Here is a 20,008-nt window from a genome sequence, read left to right as displayed (position 1 = left end):
CTTATATTTAGAGTATTCTGGTGAATTTTCAGAGCACATCTTCAAGGTAGTATCATCATCACTCCACTTTATGAAGAAAATAAAGCTCATAAAATGAATATATTGCTTGGCAGAGGTTATTAGTGGCAAAACTAAAACCACTTGTGAATCATTAAAGAACTGTAGCTGGAACTTCTGCTCAAATTCCTGGCCCAAGAGGAACCTATGCAGTGCCCTCTGGATACAGGAATATAGGAGCAGTCAGCAGGAGGAACCTTCTGGTTTCTGCCTGTGCCTAGAAGTGAAATGAAACGGTCCCACAGCTCCCTGCACCCAAATCCCGAGGAGGAGAGAGCTGAATTCTCAGAAGTTCGAACAATTCTGAGAGCTCAGGGGAGACCACGACTTCTGCTCACATTCCTGGCTGAAGAGGAACCTGCCTAGTGCCCTCTGTGCCTTCTGGGCACAGGAATATTAAGAGCAGACAGGGGCAGGACCCTTACGGTTTCTGCCTCAGCCCAGAGCTAAAAGTCAGTTGCTTGGAGAGCTAACACACCTGACAGCACAGATAAGACCAACTCTTCTGCTCCAAGTGACCTGCCTGGAGGCTTCTGGTCACACATACCCAGAAGCAGCTCTCTGTTCCCAGATCCAGCTGAAAGAAAACAGGTCTACAGGAGTGCTGACACACAGGCTTACAGTAGGTCAAGCCACTGTCAGAGACAGCAAGACAAGCACAAAAACCTAAGCAACAGAAACCAAGATTACTTGGCATCATCAGAAGCCAGTTCTCCCATCAAAGCAAATACTGGATATCCCAACACACCAGAAAAGTAAGATTTGGATTTAAAAATCACATGTCATGATGATGACAGAGGACTTTAAGAAGGACATAAATAACTCCTTTAAAGAAATAATATAGGACAACACAGATAAACACGTAGAAGTCCTTAAACAGGAAACACAAAAATCCCTTAAAGAATTACAGGACAACACAACCAAACAGCTGGAGGAATTGGACAAAACCATCCAGGATTTTAAAATAGAAATAGAAACAATAAGGAAAGCACAAAGAAAGACAACCCTTGAGATAGAAAACCTAGGAAAGAGATCAGGAGACATAGATGCAAGCGTCACCAACAGAATACAAGAGATAGAAGAGAGAATCTCAGGGACAGAAGATACTATAGAAAACATTCACACAACTGTCAAAGAAAATGTAAAACACAAAAAGTTCCTAACCAAAAACATCAAGGAAATCCAGGACACAATGAGAAGATCAAACCTAAGAATAATAGGTATAGAAGAGATTGAAGACTCCCAACTTAAAGGGCCAGTAAATATCTTCAACAAAATCATAGAAGAAAACTTCTCTAACCTAAAGAAAAAGATGCCCATGAACATACAAGAAGCCTACAGAACTCCAAATAGATTGGACCAGAAAAGATACTCCTCCTGTCACATAATAGTCAGAACAACAAATGCACAAAACAAAGAAAGAATATTAAAAGCAGTAAGGGAAAAGGTCAAGTGACATATAAAGGCAGACCAATCAGAATTACATCAGACTTCTCACCAGAGACTATGAAAGCCAGACGAGCCTGGACAGATGTCATACAGACCCTAAGAGAACACAAATGCCAGCCCAGGTTATTGGATCCAGCAAAACTCTCAATTAACATAGATCAAGAAACCAAGATATTCCAGGACAAAACCAAATTTACACAATATTTTTCCACAAATCCAGCCCTACAAAGGATAATAGATGGAAAGCTCTAACACAAGGAGGGAAACTACACCCTAGAAGATGCAAGAAAGTAATCTCCTTGCAATGAAACCAAAAGAAGAGAGAAACACAAACATAATTCCACATCTAAAAAAAAAACAGGAAACAATAATCACTATTCCTAAATATCTCTTAACATCAATAGACTCATTTCCCTAATAAAAAGACAGATGAACAGACTGGATATGGAAAGAGGACCCAGCAATTTGCTGCATACAGGAAACACACCTCAGTGAAAAAGACAGACACTACCTCAGAGTAAAAGGCTGGAAAAATTTTTCCAAGAAAATGGTCCCAAGAACCAAGCTGGAGTAGTCGTTCTAATATTGAATAAAATCAACTTTCAACCAAAAGTTATCAAAAAAGATAAAGAAGGACACTTGGTATTCATCAAAGGAAAAATCCACCAAGATGAACTCTTAATCCTGAATATCTATGCTCCAAATGCAAGGGCACCTACATTCATGAAAGAAACCTTACTAAAGTTCAAAGCACACATGATATGCCCTCACTGATAAGTGGATATTAGCCCAAAAGCTCAAATTACACAAGGTACAATCCACAGACCACATGAAGCTCAAAAAGATGGACGACCATAGTGTGGATGCTTCACTCCTTATTAAAAGGAGTAACAAAAACACTCATAAGAAGAGATATGGAGACAAAGTTTGGAGCAGAGACTGAAGGAATGGCCATTCAGAGCCTACCCCACCTGGTGTTCCTGGAGATATATATATATATATATATATATATATATATATATATATATATATATATATGTATCTATCTCCACCAAAATTAGATAATATTGATGAAGCCAAGAAGTGCATGTTGACATGAGTCTGATATAGCCGTCTCCTGAGAGGCTCTGCCAGAACATGACAAATACAGAGAAGAATGCTAGCAGCAAACCATTAAACTGAGAATGGAGTCCCCATTGGAGGAGTTAGAGAAAGGATTGAAGGAGCTGAGTTGAACAACAATATCAACCAACCAGAGCTCCCAGGGACTAAACCACTACCCAAAGAGTACACATGGACAGACCCATGGCTCCAGCTGCATATGTAGCAGAGGATGGCCTTGTTGGGCACCAATGGGAGGAGAAGCCCTTGGTCCTGCCAAGGCTGGACCTGCAGTGTAAGGGAATATCAGGGCAGGGAGGTGGGAAGGGGGTGTTTGAGGACGGGGAACACCCTTGTAGAAAAAGGGGAGGGGGGTGGGATAGGGGGCTTTGGACAGGAAACTGGGAAAGGGAATGACATTTTAAATATAAATAAAAAAATCCAAAATAATAAAAACGTTTAAAAATACTAGTCTAAAAATGAAAAACAAAGAATGGTAGCTGGGCATGGTGACCCCATGCCTATGTTCCTGGCACTTGGGAGGTGGATGCAGGAAGATCGGTAGTTTGAAAACAGCTTGCATTATACAGTATATTTAAAGCCAGTCTGGAATATATAAACTATGGCAAATGGGTGGGCAGGGAGCATGCGGGGTTGGGGGTGGAGGGGCAGAGATAGACCTAAACTGGAAATGGTGGTTCACATTGTAATCCCTGTATTCCAGAGAATCACTTTAAGTTCCAGGCCAGTCTGAGTTATAGAGCCAGCCTGTGTCTGGAAAACAAACAAAAGAAGGAAAGCACCTACCCACCAAAAGCCTAGCTGAGTCTTTCAGGATCTGGTCTATCATTCTATATAAGAATTAAATCAGTAAACAAAAATCTTCACCACTTTAAGGAAATAGTACTAATTCTTGCATGCAGATAGAAAGGTGATGGTCTTCTAAGATTATATGAGGCCAAAGGAGAGAAAGAGAAAATTCTAAATAGGAAATTACATACAGCAATGTGGAAAACAGTCCATGAGGTACTTGCCTTGAGGAGTTTCTCTAAGTACCACTGTCCTCATTTCTTAGCCCTCACCCAAGGAAACTATAGAGTTCTTTCCAAATATCAAACTCATTGGGAATAGGCTACAACTCTTTAGAGTGCAAAGTCATCTGCACACTCTTTTTAAATGATGCCACCTGCTTTACAAACACCAATGCTGACCCAAAAAGGCATTCTGAGAAATGAAATATACTTTAGGAAGTATATTCCCTCTTTCCATATGAGGTATGCTTATAGCATATGATTTTGCTGACTCATAATTCCTAAGTACAAACAAAACTGTTACCTGTGCCTTCTGCTCGGCCAGTGCAGAGATTTTCCTCACTCCAGGTGTTTTGGGAGAAACAAAGATGAGAAAAGCCTTGGTGTGGAAGAATTCAGAGGTCTGAAAGGAAAGCAGGAGTTTCAGTACTGTCTGGAACACCCCTAACACATACCCACACAAAACCACATTTCACATCTTTGAAGTGAAGTTCTTGCTTAAATAAACACACACACACACACACACACACAGAGAGAGAGAGAGAGAGAGAGAGAGAGAGAGAGCAATAGATAGAACAGTGCCAAGCAACTGTGCCTTTCAATATGGAAGGCACAGTGGGATACACACATCCTGGAGAAGCTGATGGAGCCTCTAAGGCGTGGCTGTCTGCCACAACCCTTCTGTACCCAGCCTGGATATAAAGGAGTGTGCTCAAGTAACGGGCTGCAATCTCAGTGGTCACATGACTGCTTCCAAAGGGACCATACTCCATCCAGGCAGGACCAGACTGCTGCTTGCAAAGACAAGCCTCATCAGTATGAAATAGAAAAGAGAAATGCAGTAAATAACGGTAGAAAAATCATCCTTTGGGTCAAAATGAAGGTGATTTTAAGAAGGCAACAACATGATTTGTGTATAATTAAGAGAAAGAAGTAGGAAAATATTCTTTAAGACTAAAAAGACATCTGTTTAAAGGAAATGCATCTGACAACACTGTTAAAGCTATTTTGTGTGACAGTGATATTGTTTCAGCAGTTCAATTAACTCTTTGAGGGAGATCCTATCTGTGAAAGAGACTCAGCATCCTTATTGTCAAAAAAGGAAACAGAAAGTTAACCAGTAGTTCTGCAGGGTTTTAGAAGGAAGAGGAAGGAGGCACATGTGAAAATTCAAAGCAACAATACCATTAGCTGATGCCAATGGCAGCAGCTCATCTACCTTCTGGAACAATCCTAGGCCCATATTCCCAGAGATACATGCTGGCTATTAGCTAACTGCCAGCAATTTTTCTCTCAATCTCTCGCTAGGTGGTTCCCTCCATATGTTTTCACTCCTTAACTGTCTTTAGGCTTTGGCACTAAGATTGACATAACCATTTCCATTTCCTCTAACCATAACCATTTCATAACCCTACCTAAACCGCTCTTTAGACCAATATCCTTCTACAATTGAGAACCACAGGAGCTCTAACAAAATAGTGACTAGTTTGCTATTTAATCTAATGGAGTCACTTTAAAAATAACTGGGAAGGCAGTTTGAAGTTTCTGTATTTTATTAGCATATTTAATATTACCAGAGAGTCTCATTATGAGGCACTTCATCCATACAGGTTTTCCTGGCAGGATCACTGAGGCTATGAGTTGATAAGGCTGCCATACACATTGTAAACGATAGCATAATTACCCAGGCTCCCCCCAAAACTGTGGCCCATGTAGCTACATGGCTAGCTTTCCAGCCAAGTGCCTGTTCAATCCACAGTGATTAAATGATGGCTATGTCTAGATGCCATTGTTCAAATGTCATCTCCTCTGTGTGAAGCCTTTTCTGAATCACCGAAGGGGAATTAGTCATCCTGACTCCTGGCTGGCAAAGCCATGGGCGTGTCCAATCACAGAGCTTCCCAAAGTGTGCTCTAATTTGTCCTTTTACAAATTAGACCCCAAAGAGAAAGGACTCATGCTAGTCCTCTTGGCATCCCTAGCCTTGGATACACAAGAGGTACTCAGTAATTATTTGTTTAATCACGGAAAGAAGGAAAAGAACTCAGATAGTTATTTTAACAGCCAGCCTCTGGGCCATGAATTAGATTGACTATATACCCTTAATATAATAATAAAAAAAAACACAGGATGACTTCTCAGGTAGGATAATAGGTCAGAAGCTGTGTCCATGTAACAAGTGAATGAGCAGAGTCAGGATTACAAAGAATAGGTGCTAATTAGGATAGCTGAAGAGCGTAGAGAAACGGAATGTGAAGATGAGTAACCATCACGTGGCTCCCAGTGTAGCTGTTCAAGGGTGGGGGCACAGAAACCTCGTAGAAAGACAGCTTGCCGTCTCTCCAAGTGGAACTGCAGATTACTCCTTCATGCACATATACATATATGTGTATACCACACACATATGTAACAAAATAATCAAAGAAAAGGAGGCAATGAATTTGAGAGGAACTGGAGAGGGAAAATGAGAAGGCTTAGAGGGAGAAAGTGGAAGGAAGAAACTTATATAATTATATTTTAATTTTCAATTAAAATAAGAGAGAGTCCGTTGCTAGTCAGGCCTCACGGCACAAACCTGTATTTCCAGCAATGTTTGTAGGCTGAAGTAAGAGAATCACAAGGGCAAAGTCTGTCAGGCCTGCAGGGTGAGCTGAAGGCTAACCTGGGCAACTTACTGAGATCCTGTCTCAAGATGGCTGGGGATAGAACTCAGGAGTCGAATGTTTCCTTGGCATTTATTGGTATCTAGATCTAATCTCAATCATGGTAGGGAAAAAGAAATTTCTAGGCTTTTCACTAGTACTGTTTCCAAAGAAAGCTGGATAAAATATCCAAACTAACACATGCATAAATAAAAACACAAATATAATAAGAAAAAGTATGCAGCCTAACACCTCCAAGAAATTATTATTGAATGCAAAGATACTGAGATGGCTGACATACTGAACAAAACATTCAAAGGTCTGCTTTATGTTATCAGTGATGCTGACCGTGGTGGCACACACCTTTAATATCAGAGCTTTGTCAGCAGAGGCAGGCAGATCTCTGTGAGTTCAAGGCTACCCTGGTCTAAATAATGAATTCCAGGACAAAGTTACAGGAAAAAACTGTTAAAAATTGTTTCAAAGAGGAAACAAATGAGTAGATGAGGTAAAGAAGACAATTCAAGACATGGATGTAAATTCCAGACAAGTCAGCAAATGTGGTGTTTTGCATTAAAATGACCTCCATGGACTCCTAAGTTTGAAATGCTTGGTCTCAAGTTGATAGAACAGTTTGGGAAAAATAAGAGATGTGGGTTTTTGGAGGAGATATGTCCCTGGGATTGGGCCTCAAGATTTCAAAAGACCGGCTCAATTCCCAGTGTTCTCTTTCTGCTTCATGATTGTGGATCAAGGTGTGAGTTCTCATCGCTGCCCTTCTTTTGGTCTGCCAACATGGGCTATAAATTTCTAAAATTGTAAGCCCAATTAAATGTTTTCTTAGTCGTGGTGTTTTATCACATTAGTAGAAAAGTAACTAAGATACTAAGAAAATGAAATTAGAAGTAACTAAAAGAAAAAGAGAAACAATGATGAAAATTTCAGCAAGGGAAAAGAGATTGAAAGTAGATAATGAAAATTAAAACTCAGTCAAACAAACTTGTAATGGGAATCATCACTGTAAAAATGAATATTAGAAATAAAAGGCAATGGCAGAGAAATGTTACATTAATACTTCAATAGAGAAAATTGCTAGCTCTTCAGAGTTTATTTATTCTCCTTTCTTATACAACTCAGTACCATTTGCTGAGGGGTAGTATCACCCACAGTGGGCTGGCCCATCCCACATCAATCACTAATCTAGAACATACCCACCACACACTCACTGACAAACCAAGCATTGAGGCATTTCTCAATTAAGATTCCTTCTCCAACATACCAAACAAGCACATTATCTGTAATATATTATTGTCATAGTGTCAAGATAACACAACAAAAATCCGTTAAAAGCCACAAAAGAAAAGCCCAAACTCATAAAAAGCAAGCAGAGAAACATCTGACCTTTCATCACAAAATCCCAAATCCAGAAAGTGTGGAATGATATCTTTGAAGATCTGAAAGTAAATCACTAATAAAGATTAGTCCATCAAGCAATGGTATCATTTTAACTTGACAGTGAACCAGGCTTGGTGGAGGCTTGGTGGTGCATACCCTTGATCCCAGCATTTGGGAAGCAGAGATAGGCAAATATCTGTGGGTTTAAGGCCAGACTGTTCTACATAGTTAGTTCTAGGCTAGCAAAGGCTACATAATGAGAACTCGTCTCAAAACACAACAACAAAAAATTGATAGTCTCCGATTAATCACTGATGGGGAGACTGGATGTGCACAAGAATGAAATTGGATCTTTACCTTATACTAGGCAAAAATAAAATAAACTCAAAATGGGGTAAAGTCTTAAATGAAAGACCTGTGTCCATAAAATTCCTAAGAAGAAAATGTGAAGAACTTGTTGGAATAACAACAAAAGTTTCAAGCTTTAATTTTGACAGAGATTTCATAGAAGTGATACTAAAAGCAACTCAAGCACACAAAGAGGTTGAAAAGCTGGATATGTATGATAAGATACACCTGTAATCCTAGGCCATTCCTGTATGCAAAGTGAGTCCCTGATCAAGCCTGGACTACATGAGACTGTTTCAAAAGACAGATAGACAGACAGAGAGCTAGTTTACTCTATTACACCGAAGGAAAGAGACAAGTAGTAAATAAAATAGAGTATTTGGTGGAGCATACATGTAAGTAGATGAGAAATGGCATTAAATTACAAATGGAAATCTTCCATTGTTGTCCTACATACTCTAGGTACCTCTAATAGTGTTGGACACAAAAGCAATATTACATCAATAAAAAATGAAAGTAATATGGTAATAGAATCTCTAATAGGACAAATACAAAGTACTATGTGGCACAAAGAGCCCACAGAAGGGAATGTGAGAAGGCTTTCTAACGGAAGTGACACATGACTTAGCAGAACTTAGAATAAGTAGAGATAAGATTGGTTGTTCTCATAAACATGTGCATTCTACAACACATTTCAAGGATATGCAATGTGGATATGGAATCAAAACCAGAATGAACTGCATTCTTAATGATAATAGACAAAGATGTCCTATCCATCTCCTCAAGAGGAACTGACTCATCCTTCACTGTCTCCCCCTTCTCACTTCCGCACTCCTCTACTGGCTTTGCCTTCATCATACAAATAAACTTCTTAGTCAGGCATGGTGACACACATACAAAACTTCAATCCCAGAATTTGGGAGGCAAAAGCAGGCAGATCTCTGTGAGTTCACAGCCAGCCTGGTCTACCTGAGAGTTCCAGGACAGCCAGGGCTACACAGTAAGACTATCCCTATCAAAAATAAACAACACACACACACACACACACACACACACACACACACACACACTTTTCTTATTCTCTTATTCTAAAATGTTAGTCTCGGGCTATGCTACTGAGGAACCCCAAACTAGGATATTTGTGTAGTTGGATGGTAGCAACAAACTGCGAGAGGACAGAAGAGAATGGAAAATGTTGGCTACCAATACAGGCAAGAGATGACATTGCAGAAAAAGCTCTCCTATTTCACACACTTCTTGGAACTGGCCACAGCTCTAATTTCTGCCAAGACATAGTACTTCTAATATCTGCTTTTATGAATCATGACATAGTCCAAGGAATATGCTAGAATCTAGGCACAGTAGCAATGTTGAATAGACTGGGGAATAACCAACATTCACATATTTGCTAGACTGGGAATGTTTAAGGAGTCTTTCATGTCATGGTCCCTGGTGCCTTCAAGTTCAATAGCACCAAAGAGATGAAAAGATAGGGCAGGCCTCTCAACTATAGTAAGTAGTAACTGTCCTTCTAATTCTGGGACCACAGGAGCATGCAATCCCACCTAAGCAATATTCTTGACTCCTAGTAGTTTTCTAAATAGGGGTGCCTGGTCCCCAACAAATGCACAGAGATCTGTCAGTAGAAAACAAAGTATTAAAACATATCTTTATCCATTTTCTTTCATGACTAAGTTTTCTATTTCCACATACATTAACCATGTATCCAATAATGTAGCTTTCATAGCCTCAGCTGTGAATAAACATATGTCTACATCACATGTCCATCCCCAAGAAATGTTTACTGCAACAGGGTTAAATAGGCTAACAGGTATTAAAAAAATGAAAAGAGCTCTCTTTTGAAGAGACAAAAGGAATACCAAATATTATAGTATATATAATATATTGTAATTAAGTAAATAAAAAGACTCAAGCATATGTCCAAGGATGAATTCTAGGCACTGAAAAAAAATCACAGCAAGAAAGAGAAAAAGGAAGTCAGATTTGACTAGTCATATGAAGTAATTAAAATAGCTCTGTCACTGACAAGTAAAGCCCTCACCCTGAGATCATAACCATTCACTTTACATTCTCGGTCCACTGGGCTAGAGAGAGAGAGAGAGAGAGAGAGAGAGAGAGAGAGAGAGAGATGGGCACCTCGACCAACAACTCAGCCCATACTACTCAGACAGCACAGTTTCCAGTGCCTACAGGTAAAGGCTCCCAGTTCCAAACTACTAGACCCAAACTTTCCTTACTTACCCAGCTTCTGATGCTGATTTATAAATGAGTCCTTAACCCTGAACAAATTGTTCACACCTTTGTAGTTCCCTGGTTCCTAACACTGACGATTAATAGTTCCAAGACCATCAGACCCAGCTCCACATTCCCATTCAACCAAATAACTCTAAACACACAAATCTCAGTCCAAAACCAGAAACAACATGAGAACTTGTCCAAGAAAACATGTCTCCTCCAAAAATTAGTAAACCCGTAATATGGACCCAAATAAGGACTTCAAAGAACTCCCAAAGAAAGAATTCAAAAGAATGTTTATAATGGTGTTCAAACAACTCAAAGAAGATAAAAGCAATGAATGAAATAAGGAAGTCAAATTTCCCATTCCTAGAAAAAGAGATGCCAATCTACATATAAGAGACCTAGAGAACACCAAATGGACAGGACCAGAAAAGAAATTTCTCATGTTTCTTAGTTATTTTTCTATTGCTTTAAAGAGACACCATGACCAAGGCAACTCATGCAGGTAAGTGTTTGTTGAGGCTCACAGTTTCAGAGGTGGGAAACATTGCAGAAATCAGGAAGGCATGGTGCTGTAACTGTAGCTGAAAGCTTATATTCTTATCAGCAAGTAGGAAGGAAGAGAAGGAAGGAGGGAGGGAGGGAGGGAAGGAGAGAGAGAGACAGAGAGACAGAGAGAAGGAAGAGGAGGAGGAGGAGGGGGAGGGGGAGGAGGAAGAGGAGGAGGAGGAGGAGGAGGAGGGGGAGGAGGAGGAGGAGGAGGAAGAGGAGGAGGAGGAATGCCCTGGGCTTTTGAAACCTCAAAGCCCAATGACACACTCCTTCCAACAAAGCTACATTCAACCCTTCCTAAACAGTTCTACCAACTGGGGATCAAATACACAAACATATGAGCAACATCATGACATATTTTAAAATTTCTTGTTTGGTTTAGACCCTCATGACAGGGCACCCAAAATGGCAGTGATGATGGCCATATTTAAGTAGTGATCCAAGTTTATCCTGTGTTTTAAAAAGAATGAATATTGAAAGTTATAAGAACATTTCAATCATTTGTATAAAATCAGGCTCATCAGATAAAATGTGATTATTTAACAGAAATGTTTAAAGAACAAAGGGCCTGAAAAGTATCCAAGTTTTGAAAGACAGGTGTCAACCCAAACTATTATACCCAACAAAACTGGCCATTAAATTGAAGGAGAAATAAAAAAATCAATGATAAAAACAGATTAAGGGAATTTATGACCACTAAGGCAGCCCTGCAAAAGATAATTGAAGGAACACTTTAGTGTGAAAAGGAGAAACATTTGTGAGGGGTCACAGGCAAAAAGCAAGGTCAATGTAAACATCATAAAAATCAACAAAGTGGTAAGAACTAACACTCATCATTCAACAGTAACTCTGAATATTAACTATCTCAATTACCCATTAAAAAGACACAGACTAGCAGGTTGGATCAGAAAATCATAATTGGGAGAACATGAAACTACCAAACTCCTTGGAAAAGAAATAGCAGCTTTAATAAAACAAAACAACAAACTCCTAGACCTCCCTGAGTAGAGGACAGTGCTCAACTAGGAAAGCTTGTTGCTTTATACAAGGACAATGTGTGTGTGTGTGTGTGTGTGTGTGTGTGTGTGTGTGTGTGTGTTTGTGTGTGTGTTGGGGAAAGATTTCAGATGTTAGAATAGCCAGGTGGGTTAGCATGGGAACTCTTGTCAGACAAAAGAGATGGTCAATAGTGGTCAGAAGCATTCAGGTATGACTGTTGTAGACAAGAGTGCTCAACCAGCCATTAGGGGTTTTCCAAAAGATGCTTCAGATGTCTGTATCTCAGCAAATCCAAGTCTCCTAGTAGAGTCAGGCCCTGATGGAACCTGGATCACCACCTACATATGGCCATCATCACTGCCATTTTGGACGCCCTGTCATGAGGGCCTAAAACAAACAAGATCTATTTCTGTTACCTCCAAAAAAACCATGCTTTATCATCAATGGCCAATGCCATCTTAGGGTAGGAAAAGGATGTAAATTCAAGCAGATCCTAAGAGATTGAAACTTGCCAATAACCACATGCTCTTGAAAGTGAGTCCTTCCTCAATCAAGCCTCCATATGACTGTGGCTTATCCAACTCCTTGATTGCAATAGATCAATAGATCATCCATATCCTGAAGTAGAGAACCAGATAAGCTGTGCTGGGGTCCTAACCCACAGAAACAGTACAATCATAAATATGTGTTATTTTTTATCACTGTCTTTACTATATTTCTACTGCTGTGGTGCCATGACCAAAAGCAAATTGGGGAGGAAATGATTTCTTTCAGTTTACAGATTACAATCCATCACCAGGGGAAGCTAAGACAGGAATCTGGAGGAAAGAACTGAAGCAGAGGCCATGGAGAGGTGCTGCTCACTGACCTGTTTCCCTTGGCTTGTTAAGTCTGCTTTTTATATACTCCAGGACCACCTACGCTGGAGTGGGTGGCCCCATCCATAGAGGTCTGGGCCCTACCATATCAACCACCCATCAAGAAAATGTTCCCATAGACTTGCCTACAAGCCAATATAATGGTGAAAAGATGACATAAACCTCATTTGTCCCATTTTAGGACCAGGCCTGATTTCAAAAGGAAAGTCACCAGTCCCAGGAACTAGGCCATAAGTCGTCAGCTCCAGGAAGAGACTATAAATCCCAGGAACTAGGCCATAAGTCACCTGGTCCAGGAACAGACCATACATTCCAGGAACAGGGTCATAAAACCCCCTCCCAAAGAACAGCCTGGAGATAAGCATAAGAATGTGGAAATATTTTATCTCAGGATGAGCCATCTGTGCTGGGCAGCCCTATCTCATCTCGTGGTTAAACATTCATGACATAGGAATGCAGACCACTGACCACCTGTGACAATCCAGTCACAAACACACCCATGTGACCTCCCCAGCACCCACCAATGGAATTTTAGGTTACCTAACCCACTCCCTAATATAGCAGAACTAACGTAGTAGCCAATCAAAATTGTACTAATGCCATCACTTTAGCCCCTGCCAATCACATTAGAGATTACTTAATGCTTCTAGAAAATTTCCCTAGTCCTGCATAAAAGGGGGTCTGCCAACTCCTCTGTCATCACTATTGTGATGAATGATTGACCCCTGCCTGCTGCTTGGTTTTGCAGAATAAATGCTCTTTGTCTTTGCATTCTTGAGTCTGGGATCGTCCTTCAGTGATTTTTCAGTACCCTTACATTGGTGTTATTTTCTCAATTAAGATTCCCACTTCTGGGGGGTTGGAGAGATGGCTCAGCAGTTAAGGACTGCTTGTCCAGAGGTCCTGAGTTCAATTCCCAGCAACCACATGGTGGCTCGCAACCATCTGTAATGGGATCTGATGCCCTCTTCTGGTGTGTCTGAAGACAGCGACAGTGTACTCATATACATGAAATAAATAAATCTTTTTAAAAAAGATTCCCACTTCCAAGATGTGTCTATGTGTTAAGTTAATAAAAGCCAGCCAACAATGTCACCAAATTGTTAACCTGTTACATAAAAATAATGTAAATTAAATAGCAATACTCTGGAAATTAAATAGCAAAAGGTAGATTAAATCAACAGGTCAGTCTGAAGTGCCTCTGAGTTTGCCTTGTTTTCTCTCTCAGGTCTTTCAGATTTGCTTCAAGAAATGAGAGCTTCAAATTTAAAGCCCAATGAGATATACTATTCCTGTACTAGTATAGTTATTTTTGAAGAAATATTAACAATGCCCAAAATTAGCTAGAATGGTGAATAACTAGAACTTTAGTACCTTGCTGGTAGAAATGCAAAATGGGATAATCACTCCGAAAAGAATTGGGTAGTGTCCTGGTTAGCTTTTCTATTGCTGTGATAAACACTATGAGCAAAAGCAACTTGAGAAAAGGGTTTACTTAGCTTACATGCCGGGATCACAGTAGGAAGCCAAGGTAGAAACGGAAAACAAGGCAGAAACTTAGAGTAGGAACTGAAACAGAGACCACAAAACAAACCCCAAAACCCATGACTTGCTCGGCCACATACTTACAGTATTGTAAAGTTGGACATATACCTACCAAGCATATGACAACAACTATACTCCAGAGCAGTTTCCATAAAGAAATAAAATTGCTGGGGTTGGGGATTTAGCTCAGTGGTAGAGCGCTTGCCTAGGAAGCGCAAGGCCCTGGGTTCGGTCCTCAGCTCCAAAAAAAAGAACCAAAAAAAAAAAAAAAGAAATAAAATTGCTTACACAGAAACCTGTACACAGGTTCAGATAGCAAATACTGAAGACAACCAAAGCAGGCAGACAGAGTGCCACACAACTGTAATTTAAGTAATTAGAGGATGTGGACAAGAAGATCAAGAGTTTAAGCCGAACCCCAACTACATAATGATTTTTTAATGAGCCATAGAGATAGCTCAGTAGTTTAGAGCACTGGCTGTTCTTCCAGAGAACCTGGGTTCAATTCCCAGCACCTATACAATAGCCCATAACTCTCTATATAACTCTGGCTCCAGGGAATCCTATGCCTTCTTCTGACCTCCAAGGGTACCAAGGTGAGATGCACATATGCAGGTGAATAGTCGTACACATAAAACAAAGTAAATAAATCTTTAAAAATTTCAAAGCAAAACAAGAACAAAGAGGAAAACACGCAAAAGGTGCAGCCCATCCATCTTTTCTTCATTTAACAGATACTTGCTGAGTCTGTTCCAGCTATGAAACAGTGGAGCAATGATGAATCAATTTAGAGTGCTCTCCCATACATATTCACAGCAGGACATGGGCAGGCACACGATTTTTTTTAAAATGAGGTGTAAGCCTAGAGATATGTCCACATACTACTGTAGTCCAGAAAGAAATTAGCCATGCCTGGGAAAACCAGGAAATGCTTCATGGAGCGTAAAAGGGAGGAAAGGCATCCCAAGGGTTATGAAAGCATTTCAATATGTAAGTCATTGAATTCCTGAGATTAAGGAATAAAAAGTGTATAGAACACAGTGTGGAGACATTAACCTGGCAAGCGAGTTAGTGACAACTGTGAGTATTCTTATAAGTCACAGCGAAGATCGGACTTTAACCTACTGGTCAGGAAAAGTAATTTTTAGATGCTTAATGAGGCTGGAGTAGATAACAGCCTGGATAGAAAGTACAGACCCGGCAGGGAATTTTTTATCTAAATAAGGCAGACACTACTTGCCAACAAGTCTGTCTCAGGCTACCATCCAGGGATGCTGGCCCAGTATTGCCTAATGCAATTTTTCAAGTGGAGCTAAGCAAACTTCAATATGCATAATCTTCTATTTTTAAATGCCCACACGAGTACATTTCAGCACAATCAGGATGCCATAGATTACAGGGCACATCACTATGTTATATACTAGTAAGAAGGAAAGCCATCAGCAATCAAATTATGTCACAAATTATGACATTCTATCAATTTAAAGACATCCCCAAATCAGAGATACTAAAATGTGAAAAAAATGCATCCGAGAATCAAAGGAATAATGTCATTTTCATTTTCTCAAAATCCTGAATAGAGTGTTTGGTTTCACTTTGAACCTGCCAGATTGCACTCTGTTTAAGTCAAGGGGATTCTGAAGGTAATCTGATTAAATTCAAGCTTCAGGACAACCACTCGGGGGGTCAGCTGCTGCTGCTGAACCGGGAGAAAGCTGGCGGTAGGAAGACCAATGAGTAGGCTCCTGTAATAATCCAGAAGATAACTGATAAAGGCTGGATTAAAGCCACAGCTGTGGGCACGAAGAGAATGGCGGGGTCAAATGTAAGAGTTATATATAACCAGCCCTACAAGTGTACAAGTGGGGATGGGAGGTAAGGAAGACTGAAACATCATGAAGAATTCCAAGTTTGGAAGACAAAGATTCATTATTTGTCCAATAGCACTAGGCGTCTACCACGTGCCAAGTGCTGAGAGTACAATAGTGAATAAGCAAACATGGCCGCTGTCTTCCTGTGCCTTACAGTCTGAGACAACAGCATTGTCATAGGGTATTATGATGCAGAATCATAAGCCAAAGGAGACAGGCATATTTATCGCGGAGAAAACTGATCTGCGTACCAGTAAGACTATTGTTCCAATGTTCCTGTGCAGTAGAATCCTAGTTTCAAGGCTAGGGTATAAACTACATCTTATTAAGGAACTCATAGTTCCAGATAACAGCTGAAATACTTAGGGAAAATAAGATGGCCGGGAAGGTGGAGAAGAAAGATTTAATGGGGTAAAAGTAAAGCACTGGGGGACTAAGATGGGGGGAGGGAAGGAGAGAGAGACAGAGACAGAGAGACAGAGAGACAGACAGAGAGAGACAGAAAGAGACAAGAGGTGGGGGCCACGGGGAGGAGGCACGGAGGCTAATAAAGAACAATGTGCAAAGTAAGAAGCTGAGGCAGTGGGGTATATGTCAACCAAAGGAGGTTCTTAGTGCTGTGTGAGTCACACATACCTTTATCTACAATTCACCACCGAAGTCAGTACTTGGCAACATACAATTCCGATTTTCAGAGTCCACGGGTATTTTGCCTGAACTCCAAATAGGCTTATCAGAACGGCTTCTTATTTAAAGAGCTATGATATTTTAAGTATTGCTACAATCTGTTCCTTTATCCTTTAAGTGCTTACATTTTCCACGTATCTCAGTTTGACATCTAGATTATGAGTCAATGGCAACTCTATTTCTTCTCATTTTCCTTCTGTGGGAGCTATAATCTGCCATTCCAAGACAAAAGTGAAACAGCTTATATGGGAATGTGTGTCCCTGTCATGAGAACGCACAAGGCAGAAGTCACTTAAGCATAGATGCCCAACTAGCACTGCAAGACCCTCTTGAAGTTGTGATACGTGAGGATACTCTGTTCCTTCAGACTCCTTTAGGAAAGCCCTCAGACGTCTCCAATTTGGAAGAGTGAAGAAACAGGCCTAGAGCTGGTGAGATTGCTCAGTGCATAAAGGCAAACGCTGTCAAGCCTGATGACCTGAGTTTAATTCCCAAGATCCACATGGTCAAAGGAGGAGACAACTCCCACAAGTTGTCCTTTGACCTACACACACACACACACACACACACACACACACACACACACACACACACGTAATTTAAAACATTCAAAAAGTAGGCCTAGAGAAGTTCCACAGCCTCCCCAAGATCAGTTTTGTAACCTCGTAGCTAGTTTGATACTCTTTTTCCATCCCATCAAAATAACACAATTTCTACCCTATACATAGACAGTAGAGCATCTACCTAAAACAGGAAGTTCACAAGAGTTGGGCCAAAAGAGAGGAAGGAGCTTAAAGACTCAGATGGTCCCTTGCCTAGCCAGTGCTTACTCACTCACTGCTTCTGTCCACTAAAGGCTCTTACCGTTTGTTCCCTCTAGGTTTTATGTTCCACACAGGCTCAAGGAAGGTAGATTCCTAGTTCTTCATTTTACTGGTGACTGAATCATTCAGCCTGACCTGCAGGCTAGGGACACAATCCATCTTCACGTTTAGAGGCCTTGGGTTTTCCCAGCCTTCTCTGGAATCTTTCAGTTCAAAATTCTAGAATGACTCTTTAATAGGTTGTCTTGACAACCCCACAATGTAGGATAGAGATATGACAGTGTCTGCCAATGAGACATAGGCAATGTAACCCAGATGAGAGAACAACTTCGGGGTTGTAGAGAGGTTCTTTAAGCTTCTTTTGGTCATCATTACCTTCCTGAAAAACATGTGTGTAGTCTGTGTGTGTGTGTGTGTATGTGTGTGTATGTATGTGTGTGTATGTGTGTGTATGTATGTGTGTGTATGTGTGTGTATGTGTGTGTGTCTGTGTGTGTATGTGTGTGTGTCTGTGTGTGTGTATGTGTGGTTATGTGTATGTGTGTGTATGTGTGTGTGTATGTATGTGTGTGTCTGTGTGTATGTGTTTGTATATATGTGTGTGTGTCTGTGTGTATGTGTTTGTATGTATGTGTATGTCTGTGTGTGTATGTATGTGTGTGTATGTATGTGTGTGTATGTATGTGTATGTATGTGTGTGTATATGTGTGTATGTGGGTGTGTATGTATGTGTGTGTCTGTGTGTGTATGTGTGTGTATGTGTGTATATGTGTGTGTATGTGTTTGTATGTATGTGTGTGTGTCTGTGTGTGTCTGTATGTGTATGTATGTGTGTGTATGTGTGTGTATGTGTGTATGTATGTGTGTGTCTGTGTGTGTGTATGTATGTGTGTGTCTGTGTGTGTCTGTGTGTGTATGTGTGTGTATGTGTGTGTATGTGTGTATATGTGTGTGTATGTGTGTGTATGTGTGTGTATATGTGTGTATGTGTGTATGTGTGTGTATGTGTATGTGTATGTGTGTGTCTGTGTGTGTATGTGTGTATGTGTGTATGTGTGTATGTATGTGTGCGTGTCTGTGTGTGTGTCTGTGTGTGTGTCTGTGTGTATGTCTCTGTGTGTGTATGTGTGTATATGTGTGTGTTTGTGTGTGTATGCATGTGTGTGTGTCTGTGTGTGTATGTATGTGTGTGTGTCTGTGTGTGTATGTGTGTGTATGTACGTGTGTGTGTCTGTGTGTGTATGTATGTATGTGTGTCTGTGTGTGTATGTATGTGTGTGTGTCTGTGTGTGTATGTATGTATGTGTGTATGTGTGTGTATGTATGTGGGTGTGTATGTATGTTTGTGTATGTGTGTGTATGTGTGTATGTGTGTGTATGTATGTGTGTATGTGTGTGTATGTGTGTGTATGTGTTTGTATGTATGTGTGTGTCTGTGTGTGTTTCTGTGTGTGTATGTATGTGTGTGTATGTGTGTGTAAGTGTGTGTATGTATGTGTGTGTGTCTGTGTGTGTATGTATGTGTGTGTCTGTGTGTATGTGTGTGTATGTGTGTGTATGTGTGTGTATGTATGTGTGTGTGTCTGTGTGTGTGTCTGGGTGTGTGTATGTATGTGTGTGTGTCTGTGTGTGTCTGTGTGTATGTGTGTGTATGTGTGTGTATGTGTGTGTCTGTGTGTGTTTGTATGTGTGTGTCTGTGTGTGTGTATGTGTGTCTGTGTATGTGTGTGTATGTATGTATGTGTGTGTCTGTGTGTATGTGTGTGTTTATGTGAGTGTGTATGTGTATGTGTGTTTGTATGTGTGTGTATGTATGTGTGTGTGTCTGTGTGTGTATGTATGTATGTGTGTGTCTGTGTGTGTGTGTGTGTTTATGTGTGTGTGTATGTGTGTGTGTATGTGTGTTTGTATGTGTGTGTCTGTGTGTGTATATGTGTGTATGTGTGTGTATGTGTGTGTATGTATGTGTGTGTATGTGTGTGTATGTACGTGTGTGTGTCTGTGTGTGTGTCTGTGTGTGTATGTGTGTATGTGTGTGTCTATATGTGTGTCTGTGTGTGTGTCTGTGTGTGTATGTATGTGTGTGTATCTTTGTGTGTGTGTATGTGTGTATGTATGTGTGTGTGTCTGTGTGTGTGTCTGTGTGTGTGTATGTGTGTATGTGTGTGTCTATATGTGTGTCTGTGTGTGTGTCTGTGTGTGTATGTATGTGTGTGTATCTTTGTGTGTGTGTATGTGTGTATGTATGTGTGTGTGTCTGTGTGTGTGTCTGTGTGTCTGTATGTGTGTGTATCTTTGTGTGTGTGTATGGGTGTGTGTATGTGTTTGTATGTATGGGTGTGTGTCTGTGTGTGTTTCTGTGTGTGTATG

The 20,008-nt window shown here is 40.4% G+C and overlaps 1 protein-coding gene across 7 annotated transcripts in view; it reads right to left on the bottom strand.

The window, feature by feature from the left end:
- Ppef1 (protein phosphatase with EF-hand domain 1) overlaps window positions 1–20,008 on the bottom strand; it is a 153,317-nt gene that overhangs the window by 110,336 nt on the left and 22,973 nt on the right. For 2 of the 7 annotated variants that reach the window (NM_001434223.1, NM_001034935.2), the window contains exons 1-2: window positions 17,679–17,836; window positions 3,943–4,041 (exon numbers count right to left, since the gene is read on the bottom strand). The gene's annotated coding sequence lies outside the window, so the exon portion shown is untranslated. Of the gene's footprint in view, window positions 1–3,942; window positions 4,042–4,266; window positions 4,339–17,678; window positions 17,837–20,008 lie in introns of those variants that run through there. The other 5 variants (XM_087600180.1, XM_087600181.1, NM_001434225.1 and 2 more) reach the window with 3 other exon arrangements.

This window comes from Rattus norvegicus, chromosome X, assembly GCF_021556685.1.
Source record: "Rattus norvegicus strain SHRSP/BbbUtx chromosome X, alternate assembly SHRSP_T2T, whole genome shotgun sequence".
Lineage (NCBI taxonomy): Eukaryota > Metazoa > Chordata > Mammalia > Rodentia > Muridae > Rattus > Rattus norvegicus.
This window is presented reverse-complemented; position numbering and strand designations above follow the sequence as displayed.